We start from the raw sequence: 9,317 nt of genomic DNA on the forward strand, positions 1-9,317 counted from the left end.
CTGTTCCCATGGGCTCACACTTACCCCAGTGTCAGACACCCCAAGGGGGCTTGGTGCTGAGCCAGCTGTGAGGATGAGGAGGGTCCTGGGGGTCATGGGGCTGCAACGCGCTGCTTTCCCTTGCAGCCATGGGGAAATCGCTCTTTTACTCCTTTGGCTCTTTCCCCCCTTTGCTCCAGGTGCCTCCTGCAGCATGCAACATGTGGCCGAGCAAACCCTTGGGCTGCTGGCAGAGCGCTCCGGTGCCCTGTAGCCTAACAAACTCCTCATTTCCCTCATTTCTGGGGCCGAGCGTGGTGCACATGTTCAGGACGAGACCCTCCTTGGAGTCCTTGGGGTTTAAGATGAGAAAAGCCACGTCTGGGCCAAAGCTGCAAGGCTCCAAGTGCCGGGGAGGATCTCTGCTGCGCTCGGGGGTGGATTGTCCAAAGAATCTAATTAGGAGTGAGCAGACCTTCCCGAGCTGTAATACGCCGAGTAATTGGGTGATTAGTATTGATCGTTGGAATGCTTAATGAGCAGTTATTGCCAAATGATTAATTAATCCAATCAGAGGAGTAATACAAATTCTGCAGGTGTGATGTGAGCTGATCTTCCAGGCAGGGAGCGAGGGCAGTGGGGGTCTCCCCGCTCGCATCCCAGGCACACGGAGAGCCGGGCACCACCCGGAGCTGTTGGCTTTGCTGCAAGCTCCCATGGCTTGGGCTGCCCCCAGCCCTGGGCTAGGGGCTCTGTCCCCTTCCCCAAAATCCCCAGGGCAGACGTGTGGATCTGCTCCGTGTGGCATGGAGGTGGGAGGATGTTGTCCCCCCTCATCCATTGGCATCCAGAGGAGGCCAAAAGCCATCGATGCTGATCTCCTCCATGGGAATCTCTCCCTCGCACCTTTGATTAATGTGTTCTGGTTTCTCCTGGGTCACTCAGCCCACAAAAGCTCTGCTGATGTCTGCTAAACCCATCCCGTGCAGCACAATCACCTGGGATCGCCTCACAGTGGCTCTCTGGGGATGTCCTGGAGCCACGTCACGGGGAAAAGGGAGCTCTCTGGGCACCCCCGGCCCCATAACAGAACTTTGCTGCCCCTTACCATGCACCCGACTGTGCTAGCACATTGTTCAATTAATTAATTACAGCACCCCCTGGCTGTGGGTGTCTGCTCTGGTTGACAGCCCAAGGACAGCCCGTCCAAATGCCACTGCTGGGCAGGGAGGGGAGGCACCCAGCACCAAAACATGAGCTCCGAATTTTGCCCCTCTAGTGCCCGAGGGACACAGGCTCACCCCCTGCCCACGTCCCCTCCTCTCCAAGTGGTGCCTTCGGCCCCAGCCCTGCTGCCCACGGCCATGATTTCCCCTGGGGGCTGCGATTCCCCCGTCAGTCCCAGCTTGGGAGATGATGGATCGGGTCCCAGTGCTCCTTCCCGTGCACCCTGTAAAGGTTTGGGGCTGCTCACCCTCATCCTACACGCCATCCACAGCTGCCTCCGCCTTCCTGGCGGGCCCTGATGCGGCTGAGCACAGGATTTATAATTAGAAATGCTAATCAGCTCTGGTGCTTCTAGCCTGACAGCCCTGCCACCCCCAGCACAGTCTTCCCTCCCATCTGTCCTGTGCTCGCCCCCTCCGCTTCCTCTCCAAATTCCTGCTCTTTGTAACCCAGCCCTACAGAGCTGGGGAGAGGGGGAGCTCCCAGTCACCACCAGTCCCTTAACTGGGGACACCCTGGGGACATCCCTGACCCTGTCTGGGGTGGGCAGGAGCAGAGGGGCAGAGGCGAAGGATGCTGGCTGTGGCTGTGGCTGTGGGCAGACCCGAGGAGCTCGGTGTGCCCGCTGGCTGTGGAAGGGGAGCTGCTCTCATTAGGATTTCTGTCATGCACCAAGCGCTGGCTCTTCCCAGCCGAGGAGAAAAACGAGCTTGCAAAGGAGCACGGACAAGGAGGCTGAGCAAGCAGATCCCTGCCCGGGCTGAGCTGGCGGAGGAGCGATTCGTCGTCATGCCTTGTGCTCGGAGGCACAGCCCGGGGGATCCCTGGCTCGCTGGTGCCCGCAGGCAATCCCCACGTCCCTGCCTCCTGGGAGCTGGGATCCTGTGGCCACAAGAGCCAGGACATCGCCTTCTCCCCAGCATCACAAGGATCCACAGCAGGGCAGAGGCTGGCAGACCTCACCCTGTGGTGCTACTGAAACCCCTTTGGGTGATGTGGTGGCAAGGGGTGCGCTGACACGGAGCAAAACGTGGATTTTATCCCGAGCCCAGCCCTGGGCATGTCCGAGCGGATAAATACAACAGCACCTCTAAGGGTGCAGTGCTGGGAGAAGATGGATGGAGATCCTGGGATTACAAATCAGCCTTCCTCTTCCAGGTGCTGCTTGTTTATTAATCTCACCTGCCTGCAGGAGAAGGCTCCGTGTGCAGCAGGGAAGGGTTTTTAAGAAGCTGGGGAGATCCCTTTACTCCCTAGGTTCACGACAAGGTGCTGGTGGTGCATGCAGCTGCCTGGCAAACCTCTGAGGATGGGTTTGGCTGGGCTCATCAGGGCTAATTGGCCCTAATTGGCTGCCCCCAGTGCCGTGGTGCAGGTTTCACCCGCCGTGTGAGCAGGGCTCCCGATCACCCAGGCGTTAATGAGGGCCTGACCCCGGCTGCGCAGCCACTTGAGTTTTCCCGACGCAGACAGCTGGCTTAAGGGGCCCTTTCACTCCGCGGATATCAGATCAATGGGGACGGTTATAATCCAGTGCTTGGGAAAGCTGGGAGCGGGCTTTGCAGCCCAGTTAGCTCACAAAAAAAAAGCAAGCAAGGGGGAGAGGTGGTGATGAACTATTGATCGAGCAGGCGGCCGTGCTGCTCCCAGAGACGGCTCCTGCAGAGAACTCGCCCGGGACAGTTTGCCTCTCTGTCTCTCGCTAATGCTGCTCCATTGATCTTCTGTGACAGGCGGCAACGACGAGATTTTTAGTTCTTTTTTTAGTAGCTGGAGTCATTAAGAGGCATTAATCAATAACAGGGGAAACACGGAGAGCCAAGCTGCTCGCTTCACGCGGACGTGTTCCCCGTGTGGATTTTAGCCTCCCGAGGTGCGCCTGGTTTGTTTCCAGCAGCCAGCCAGGGAGGGCTGCCAGGAAAAGTTCACCTTGCGTTGGACTCCGGCACTTGGAGGAGATCCCAAGCTGGTTGCAGCACCCAGCAGCTCCGTCCAGGCTGTGCAAAGAGAGGGGTCCAGCTTGGGAGCTGGTGACACCCGACCCCAGGTACCCAACCCCGGTGTCACCCAGCCCTGATCCCACGCGGGTGCCCCAGGAGGAGCTGGGCTCTGGTTTCACAAGCCCCGCTTGCTGGGTATTGATTTCACATCATGCTTTTGCTAAATCCAGTGCAGCCTGGCAGCAACGTGAGGTGTCCCAGCCCTCACCCAGCCTGGGCTCGTCCCCTGTGGGGTGGCTCAGCCCCCAGGGCCCTGCGGGGAGCTTGGGGCTGTCTGCAAGGAAGGCTCTTTGTGCTCAAAGTGCCCCGGGCTGCACTGCTCCCTCCTCCCTGCCCTCAGGGTGTTTGTGTGCCCGTTTTTCTTCTTAATCAGCTCCTACGCTCAGCCCCAGCAAGTGCTGGAGCCCGTCTTGGAGAGCTGGAGCTCAGCAAGTGCAGCTGGGAGCCCTCTGCGCAGGAGCAGGAGGACAGGTTGGATTTTGGAGGGGTTTGTGAGGAGTTGCTGTGGTCCCCTGCCCTCCTGGCTGGCTGCAAGAGGTTTGTGCTGTTGCAGGGATGGGCTCGGGCTGTGCATGGAGCTGCAGCCTCCTGCATGCGGCCTGAGGACCGGCCCCCAGGGCTCTGAATGCACTTGTGGACTCAGTCCAAAGGGTGTATGTACCGAGGGATGCTTCAGAGCAAGGGAAAAGCCCTTCTGGAGGAGGGGATGGAGATCCCGGAGGAGAGAGTTTCCCTTTCCTCTCCATACACGCCTCGCTTCCACTCCCAAACCCCAGTGGCCCGCTGCTCCAACCCTCCTGGGCCGTTACGCTGTGGTAATTACTGCAGCTCCCTGGGGAAATGGGATCTTCATCTGTGCTGTAATTACAGCCGCACATCCACGGCAAAGGGCTCGAAGGGAGCAGGGGAAGCGGCAATGGGGAGCCTGCCCTCCCAGCAGCAGGCACACTCGGAGGATCACGCAAGCTGTAAGCAGCCGGCACAGCCTCAGCCCTGCTCTCACACACTCACACACCCACAAACACTCGCATTCCCCTCCATTTGGGGTGCTCCTGGCCATAGCAGGAGCCACCGCTGGCCACCTGGCACTGCACGTAGGAAGCCACCCATTCCCTTCCCTAAATCTTTGCCTTCTCCCATCCCTGTTTGCAGGACCAGCTGCAGGTTTGCTCAGCGCTGTCACCCGAATCCAGCCCAGCTGGGGGGAGTTCTGCTGCTGTCTGGTGGCTCCCTGACACGAGAGTCTCTGACACGGAGATAGAGCAATCCCCTCTTTGGTCCCACGTTGGCCATCAGGAGAAACCTTGGGCCAGTGACTTTGCCCTCCCTGCACAGCCGGGCCAACCACCCCCTCACTTCCATCGGCACAAAATCCATCAGAAACGGTCAGTTTGATTTCATTTATTTACACATGACATTTGGGGAAAAGCCGAATCCTATTGCAACTGGGGAAAAAAAAAAATAAAAAAGAAAAGGTCCCAACCTTTCAGCTCTGTTTCCGAGGCTGTGCCCTGCGTGCAGGGCACTCACGTTTCACCCAGCACCCCGCCTGCTGCACGTGGTGCAAGGTCCTGCAGAGCATCGGGAGCAGGGAGCTTCTGCAGCCTCAGTGTGCAAATGCAGCAGGCAGATCTTGCAGCCTCTTATTTTTTCTGTTTGCTGTTTCCTGCGCTGTCTGCCAGGAGCAGAAGCCTGGCAAGGAGTGTTTAGGGACAAGGTGGGGAGGCTGGCATCTCTGGGGAGCAAACGGCAAACACCAGCAGGGGGTTGCTGCTCCCCTTGGCCCTTTTTGGTCCTGCTGTGCTCCGAGACCTCCACCTCTGCAGCTCTGGGTGTCCAAAGGACACGGGGCTGTTCTCTGCAGGTCTCTGCCACGGAGCTGCCACGGAGCTTGTGGTGTGAGACGTGCAAAGTGCTTGGGTCCCCTGACACGAGAGACCATAAAACCACATCTGGCTGCAGCTAACATCCGAGAAGATAAAGAAGTCACTTTCCCAATAGTTATCTGTAGCTGGGTAAAGGTTATGTGAAGAAAACCAGTTACCTAACATACTTTTGCAATTTATTTATTTATTTTTTTTCTTTTTAATTGCTCGTTCTTACGGACAACCTCCTTTCTCCTTTTTTTTTTTCTCCAGAGAGCAGGGGAGGCTGCGCATCCACAGCCCCGCTGCCAGGGCATTTTGGCAGTCCCAGCCTTCAGCTTCTTGTGCAACCCGCCTGCTTCGTAGCCCGGTGGGTGACTGCAGCGCTCGCATTTAAACCACACTGAGTCAACATCCTAATTCCTCCCCGAGTGCTTACGCTGTTGTCATGAGAGCGCTGACGTGTGATACCTAAAAGCCCAACAGCTACAGGGAGCACAGCCACAGGGCACCGGGAGCTCGTGCGGCAGCTGGGGTTAGCCTGAAGCTCTGCCCGGCCATCCTGAGAGCTGGGGAGGGAAAGGGAAGGCTGTGAGTGTGGGTGCAGCCCAGGAACACCGTCACAGCATCCCCACGGCAGGGTGAGCTTTGCCTCGGGTGCCCCAGGGCCCGTTTAGGCTGAGCGAGCGGGACGGAAAGGGGATGAACCCACATCCTTTGCACAAACGGCTCTCAGCCGCCGTCCTTGCCTGGCAGAGCAGCCCACAGCAGGCAGTGTCAGCCTTAGGGCAGCCTTGTTTATCGAGGTAAAGATGGCCCAGGTTACCCATCTATACCCGTACCTTCATGGAGCAAGCTCTAGCAGAGTAATTACATCGGTATCACGATGCCGTGCTGTTTCTCTCCCCTGCCTGAGCCACACAGAGGTGACACTTAAGCCACAGCAGCCTCTGGGAGGCACCTCAGTTGGCTGCTATTGAGACAGGCAATAAAAGAGGGAAGAGGATGGCTCCGTGCGTGGATGGATAGTCTGACAGAGGTCCAGAAGAGGTTAGATCGGATGCGTGGATCACCTTACGGTTCCCAGGTCTCTGGCAGGCGAGGTTATTTTGCATCCCTCAGCAGCAGGAGGTTGCTGTCTGGGTGCTTCAGCACCCCGGGGCTCTGTGCTGCCCACGCTATCAGTCCTTCCTCACAGGGCTCCCGGGCCAAGGTCACCGGCGCGTGCCTTGACAGGGCTGAGAACAAAGCTCAGCAGGTCGCTCCCTCCCTCCCCCTCTGCTTTTAATGTCACCAAAACCAGCTGCTGCTTTCAGCACGTCCCTTGGCAGGAGGCGAAGAGAAACGGGCTGCTGGGCAGCGCTGCCAAAGGCACTGGGAGAAGCCAAGGGCAGGCACTCAGGAACCAACGAGGGACACGTCTCTCCTTTCTCCCTTCCTTCCTTCCTTCCCAAGTGCTTTCCCTCTCTGCCCTTCTCTGCTCATCGCGCTGCCTGCGTGGGAGACGTTCTCACCGGCTCCGTTTCTTCTCCAGGCAGGAGCTAGTCATCACAAGTGAGGTCACACACGCTGTTTCCATGGGAAGCAATACATTTAGTCAAATAAGAGTTAAAAAAAAACAACGCCAGGTTACTACAAGGCATCAGACGACCGAAGCCAACGGGTGACGCTCTGGGCTTTGTGGTGTTTCGCAGACGCAGCCACAGAAACCCCATCGTCGGTGATGCTGCATGGACCCTGCTGCTCATGTAGGTCCCAGCACCGTGCTCTGCTCTGAGCACTCTCATCTCAGGCAGCTTTTCCAGGCTGCTGCTGCGGATGCTCGAGGGCACCGGGCACTGCACGCAACCTGAACAGGCAGCGCCTGCTGCTGAGAGTTTGTGGTGTGCTCAGCGCTGGCTGGGTGCTCGTTTCTGCCAGCGTTTCTGGACCCTGCTCAGCTACACTACCTGCAGGGTACGCTTGCAATGCATCTAAATAATTCAGTCGGTAGTTTAAATATGCAAAACATGCAGCGCAATCTAGTAAGTTGATTTTTTTCTTTAATAAGCATTTGGAATTGCTTTCTTCTGGCTGCTGAAGCGAGAGCGGGCAGGGAGGGGTTGCTGCTGCCTCTGCCCAGGGTCGGCCACGGCTTGGGGCTGCTGACACAACCCCTGTGGCACTGGGGTGTGCGGGCCCTGCTCTGTAAAGAAGCTTGGCACGATAATGTTCATACACGGGCTGTCGTCATCTGTCAGCACAACCACCTTCCTTATGAAATAACCCAGAGGGACAGCTCTGCTGGCTGACGTGCAGGCCCGTGTCTGCCTCCTAATCTGGCATCAGAAATCACTCCCCTTCCTTGAGCTGCAGACTAATGCTAAATGTTCTGTTTGCATCACTCCAGGTAACCTGCTGGAGAGCACGGGGAGGAGGGAATTACAGCCACATCCACGAAGCAACGTGTGATGCTGTCCCCTCCGTGCTGCATTTCCTAGTGCCGTTTGCCGTCTGCACCACATCCACGCTGAAACTCACATTGAAACTCACATTTCGGTGGGTCAGCTCGCACGCACCCCGGTGACGGATTGCCGGTGACTTTCCTCCCATGTCAACAAAAGCAAAAGTCATGAGGATAACGCAAGATCGCTCTAGGCCATCACATGCTCGGCTGCAAAGGCGGCGCTGCCTTCCCAGGCTGGCAGCGCGCTGGAGCAAGGCTCGCCGAGCAGCCTCTGCGATGCGGGCCCGAGGGATTCATCTAATGCCATGCCGAGATGCTAACACAATAAGGGTTCTTTGTGGCGTTAGCAGGGATCATGAGACCGGCTCTGAGATGTCATTGCCTGGCGGTTGTAGGGAGTTGCTCTCTCCGACAGAGAGAAAGCTTGTCTGCTGGGTCAGGCATGACAGCTGCTGAGGGGTGGTGAAAACGCAGCGAGCTGCCCCTGGTTTTGGTGGCTGCTCACGTGGGAGCCGAGGGGATGAGTTATTTGTGAAGGGATATCGCTTTTCCTCTGGTTTTCCAGGAGCTGGGAAGTCTGCTGTGCTGATGCCACCGGTACCGCAGCGCCAGGGGTGTAAATCCAGCACGCTGCCAGGCCCACCTCCCACCCCGATGAAGTCATTATCATCCACGGGACTGGGATTTTACCATAAAAAGTGTTGCAAAACCTGCTGAAGCCAGAGAAAGGGTTTGTGCTGGTTCCAGCAGACTTCCTTTCATCTCCCTTGCCAGCTTCGCGCCCACAAAGCCGTTGGGCCTGATCCTGACTTCACCCCAGTGCCAGTGGGGGAACTCCCACCCGCCGAGCACGCGGCTCTAGGGTCCTCTGCAGGGAGGCAGGGAAACAGCCAGGGGGTGGTGAGGGGGCACCACGAAGGGTCCCAAAGACCCCAGATGGCACCACGGGGGCACCCAAACACAGACCTCAGGGCACCGTGAGGGAAGCTAAAGACCCCATGTAGCATCAGGAGGGGGTCTAAAGACCCTGCATTGAGTCATGAGGGGACACAAAGACCCCACATATCATCATTAGGGAATCCGAAGACTCCACACAGAATTATGAGGGGACTCAAAGACCTCACATATTGTCATGAGGGGACCCAAAGACCCCCCACATTGTCACAAGGGGACCCAAAGACTCCACATATTGTCATGAGGGTATCCAAAGACCAAACATAGCATTATGAGGGGACCCAAAGACCCCATATATTGTCACGAGGGGACCCTAAGACCCCACATAGAGTCAGGAGGGGACTCAAAGACCCCTCATAGCATTGGGAGGGGACTCAAAGACCTCACATATTGTCATGAGGGGACCCATAGACCCCCCACACTATCACGATAGGTCCCAAAGACCCCTCAGATTGTCACAAGGGGACTCAGACCCCTACATATGGTCAAGTGGGGACCCAAAGACCCCACCTATTGTCACGAAGGGACCCTGAGATCCCACATATTGTCACGAGGGGACCCAAAGACCCCATAGATTGTCACGAGGGGACCCAAAGACCCCATATACTGTCACCAGGGGACCCAAAGCCCCCCACGTATGCCCACGCGGGGACCCAAAGCCCCCACCTCACACCACGGGAGGCACCCCCAGCCCCCCACACCGTACCACGAAGCACCTTAGGGCCCCCTTCCCTGCTGCACCACAGCCCCCCACGTCCCTCCCCACAGCACCGGGCCGGCCCCGGCCGCCTTCCCCCTGCCCTCCCCGCCTGGCTGAGGGCCGGGCCGGGGCTGGGCGAACCGCCC

General features: G+C 57.8%; 1 long non-coding RNA gene across 1 annotated transcript; it reads left to right on the forward strand.

Annotated features, from left to right (window-relative positions):
* The first annotated feature begins 2,463 nt into the window (after positions 1-2,463).
* On the forward strand, positions 2,464-7,876 carry LOC137842509 (uncharacterized). Its single transcript, XR_011089089.1, has 3 exons — positions 2,464-3,253; positions 4,359-4,591; positions 5,345-7,876. It is a non-coding gene; the product is annotated as an uncharacterized lncRNA (long non-coding RNA).
* Positions 7,877-9,317: the final 1,441 nt, after the last annotated feature.

The sequence above is a fragment of the Anas acuta genome, chromosome 20, assembly GCF_963932015.1.
Source record: "Anas acuta chromosome 20, bAnaAcu1.1, whole genome shotgun sequence".
NCBI lineage: Eukaryota > Metazoa > Chordata > Aves > Anseriformes > Anatidae > Anas > Anas acuta.